We start from the raw sequence: 4759 nt of genomic DNA on the forward strand, positions 1-4759 counted from the left end.
TGGAACATGGGAGAATGTTTCCATATTCTGAGATCTGGTACTGCCCAGGAAATCAATCTCAGCTTGGTAATGTGATATAAGAGAGTTTTTTTCTTTGTTTGTGTTAGTGTCTAAACTCCTATGTGTGTATAATTCAGATCTGAAATAGTTAAATGTTACCTGAGTCATAAGTTATTCCTTTTAGTTTGGATTTTGAATTTGATCGCTTTTTTCGGGGGGCGGGGCCGGCTCGGAGGGAGCGCGGAGCGGGCCGCGGCCCCCGGCGTCCTGCAGTCGGCCGGACGCGGCTCCCCCCGGCGCAGGCCGGCCCAGAGGCTCCCGCCGGAGCCCCGGGCCGGCCCGTGGCGGCCACTAGCGCGCAGGGCCGGCAGCTGCCCCCCGCCGCCCCGGCCCGGCCGCCCCGCTAGGTTTTCATAGACTGTACTTTTGGAAAATGAATGAATTTAAATTTAAATATCAATATATACCACCTGTGACTGTTCATTTACCTGAGGAAATCACCACATCCAAGCTATCTGCCTCATCTGTAGAGGGCTTTGAAGCCAAAATTGCAAGTCTCGTAGAAATGTTTCTTGTACAGGTGTACAGGTGTAAACTTTGCCAGTTCACCAGCAGCATAAAAAACAAAATCAAGACACATGTATTTAATATACATGAACAGGATGGATACCATACCAGTTCTGAATGCCAAGAAATGAGTACAGATCCAGATGAAAATGATTCCTACAATATTAGAGATGAAATTAGTCAAGAAAACAAAGAAAATGAAGAGAATCTGGAAAAAATGTCATTCCTGTTGCCCATGTACAGAATGCTTCATAACATGAGTCCTGAATGCTGTGATATAAGCCTCGACAATAACAGTGACAATACCCATACACCTAGCACTTGTGATGTAAACACATTATTTGAAGAAGAATCTGGGCAATTTCATTTGGAAGAACCATGTTCTATGGTTTCTAATGCACTGTCCTATTCACCAGACCTCTCAGAATCTAAAAAAAGCAAGGAAGATGAAGAAGCCCAGTATGAGCATCCTGCTGTCTCTTGGTTTGTGCCGCATTTCTAGTGTGAAAACTCTAGGCATAGAACAAAAAGTACCCAAATTAGGCACAAAACAAGAAATGGGTAAAAGTTATAAGAGACACAACTGACAAAAGTAACTCTTCTCAACCACTGAAAAATATTTACTCCCTAAAGAGTGGTGATGAAAGACATATATGTGCTTCTTGTAAACAGCAGTTCATGTCCAAAGATGCCCTTGAAATACATGATAGATGCCATAATGGAAATCAAGGATTCCATTGTCCTTACTGTAATTTCAGTGTGACTGAGTGGAATTTAATGGAGAAACATTTGAAATCTCATAAGCAAGTGAAGAGGAGCTACCGGTGCCTAAAGTGTGAGAAGGTTTTTATGACCCAAAGTGCCTGGAAAATGCATAAGGAGAGTCACCATGGGAGGAAGGGTGCTCTTCAGCACGGGGAAGGCAAAGCCCTTTATGAGACAGAACCAGCAGAAAACCTCCCCTTGGCCTGCCATAATGAGGGTTTGTTTAAATGCCCTCATTGTGATTTTATCGATCATGATTGGCCTAAGGTCCACAAACATCTGAATAGTATACATGACTATAATGCCAATATACATCCATGTACTGAGTGTGAAAAAAAGTTCATCAGAATAACAGATTTGAAGATCCATATGTCCAAACACAAGAAAGCCAGGGCCTTTCTTTGTTCATTATGTGACCAGACATTCAAATACAGACGTCAATTGAGCAGGCATCATAAGCATGTGCATAAGAAACTGAATATAAAAGAGAGGAAAAAAAATAAAGAAAGCAGAAGTTAGCCTCATTTATTCAGGCACAGAAGTCACAGCCAGAACCAGGAAAAATGCTGATGAATTTACCTGCAAAATTTGCAACAGAAAATGTTCCTCCAAATTGGCCTTGCAGAGACATATGGGTATACACGCTGGAGTTAAGCCCTTCCATTGCCAGCACTGTGACTATAAAACAAGACTGAAGGCTTCATTGATACTACACGTGAGGATCCATACTGGTGAAAAACCTTTTAAGTGCTAAATTTGCTCCTATGCCTCAATTGATGCCAGTTCCCTGCTCAAACATTTTAGGACTCATACACAAGAAAGACCCTACAAATGCCAGCTTTGTTCATATAGTAGCATTCAGAAGAAGAGCCTGGACCTTCATGTATGGTGACACCACACAGGCAAGACATTTGGCTGTAGTTTTTGCTGCTACTCCTCTCCTGATAAGCAGCTCCTTTGGAAACATTAAAAAATACCACTCAATTTGGAAACTCCATTGACTGACACTTAACTACCCATGACTCTCAAACCATGAAAATGCATAATTTCTCTTGTAGAAAGAAGTCTTTCCATAAGGGATACCATTATAATAATACTTTCAAATCAATAATAATTTCATCATCATCATGATGAGGGAACACCTGTGACAAGACACTGAAGAGATAAGGATTTATGACTTTTTATACAACTCAATACTGGTGGACCTTTCAGAATGCTTTGTAGGAGTGCAATGAGGTAGAAAACCACTGCTATTGGAATCCAAGCTTTGAATTTAGGCTCTGACATCTAAGCTGGGACTCTTAACAAGTTATACTCTCTCTGAGCCTTAGTTTCATTTTCTGTAAAATGGAGCTAATACTTGCACTATATGCCTCACAAGATATTGTGAGGAAATTGCTTTTTAAACCTTACATACAAATGTGAGTTATCTTTATATCCATATATATTTCCCTTCTATTAGCTTCTTAGCATGCTCTGAGTTCTAAAGTATATGGTAGAACAGGATCAAATTGCTCCCCCCCACTACTTCCTGCTGCTTTCTGGCATAGTTTGAAAGAAAAATGGGAACTAATGAAAATGCCACTTTGGTAGAATCAATCCCCATGGCTATAATTTAAAGTGATAAATGATCAAAATACATTTACTATTTGCCTGATATTCTTCCCCATCCTCTCAAAGTAAAAAAAAAAGATACTTAAGAACCACTGACTAGTTATGTTCTATTTATTACATGCAGACTATTCACTGTTATTTCCTTAGTGAAATAGTAAATGCATAAAGCATAATAAAGGAAACATCCAATAAATATGCTTTTTACAAACTAAAAAAAAAGAATTTGATTGCTTTGAAAGATTTTTTTATTGGCAAAAGGAAAAATCTTTGCAATCTTTGTTTGTAAGATGGGGATAAAATGTATTTCAAAGAATTTGTGAATATGGGTTATGTTAAATTGATATTTTTGTATACTATTTTTGAACTTTTGTTTACAACTTATGTGGCATTCATTATGCAATAATTTTGTTTCCAAAAAGACAAGAAGAGGGATATGTTAGAGACTGTTGTATGTGGGAGAACTATAAAATATCATTACCAGGTGTCCTTGAACACCAGAGCCTTGCTTTAGTAAATGCCACAGGAGTGGGAGTGGATTAGAGACTAGGGAGGTATTTAAGCCTGGTACTTGGTTCACTAAATGGAGACCTTGGAGATCTTGGTGTAAAGGAGAACTTGTTTCTCTTGTCTCCCACCCTATCAACACTTGCCTGGGGAAAGGATAAGGGAGTTCATAAAGGGACTCAACACTGAAAAATTCAGTCTCCAAATAAATGAAAAATGGAATGATAAAACAAAGCAAAACAAGTGTTATTCAAAAACTTCAAATTGTATACAACCCTAAAAGGGAAGTTGTAGCACTTATAACCCTTGAGAATTTTACTTCTCTTAGGATAACTAAAGGTTGAATATAATTGAAGAGATTGAACTTAGAGGACAAGAGTCTGATTTGATCTGGTCTCTCCATTAAAGAGGTCAAAGATGGCATCACTATGTTGTATACTAAAATCCCTGATGAAAAGCAGAGGTGTTTACTCTTAAGTGTCTCAATTTCCTTTGACCTACTCTGATTCTGCTTTGCTCACAAAGTTTAGCACTTTCTCTGAGGAGGGCATCATAATTCCTGAGACAATGTTTATCATAACTTACAATCAATTGTAAATTTCTTTAGAGAGACATTCAGAGCATCCTAGTACTTAGAGCCCTTTGAGCTCCTTATACTTAATTTTTTTCAAACAATGGAATAATTTATTTTTTAAATTTTGGTGGGGAAGGAAGAACTGACTGGAAGTTTTTTTTTTCCCTTTGACTACTTCATTAGCAATAGTAGTGGTAGATGCCTACCTTGACCAATTAATCCTGTTGCTCACTGTCCTTAACAAATTGCACTATTTTCCAGTTGCCTGGAAAGGCAGGTTTTCAAAATTCATTCTTTTACAAATTTAAACAGCCCTATTTTCTTTTTTTTTAAAGAAAGATTTATTTAATTTAATATCTCTATTTTCTTTTTTTAATATTTTAAATCATGTGTCAATCAATAACTCAGAGTGTGCATTTATTTTATGTATTATTTTACCCACTTTAGTGGGTATTCAAAGGAAGGCAAAGGGACAAGGATAAATATACTCAGCAATATCACACCTCCCATGTGTTCTTATGCATCTTTGATTCACTAACTTTTTGAAAAATTTTGTTCCTGAAAAGTTTACTTGAAATCATTTCATTGGTTAGTGAAGTGATTTTTTGAGTTGATTCATTCATTATTTATTTTATATTATTTATTTTATCTTATTATAATAATTTTGTTATAAGAGTAAACATAAACCCGTCCCCCAAGAAGGTGCAAAACCTCAAGAATAGTGAGATGAAGAAA

At 37.4% G+C, this 4759-nt stretch overlaps 1 pseudogene; it reads left to right on the forward strand.

Annotated features, from left to right (window-relative positions):
- The first annotated feature begins 398 nt into the window (after positions 1-398).
- On the forward strand, positions 399-2431 carry LOC141500188 (uncharacterized; annotated as a pseudogene).
- Positions 2432-4759: the final 2328 nt, after the last annotated feature.

Source organism: Macrotis lagotis, chromosome X (assembly GCF_037893015.1).
Source record: "Macrotis lagotis isolate mMagLag1 chromosome X, bilby.v1.9.chrom.fasta, whole genome shotgun sequence".
Taxonomy (NCBI): domain Eukaryota; kingdom Metazoa; phylum Chordata; class Mammalia; order Peramelemorphia; family Peramelidae; genus Macrotis; species Macrotis lagotis.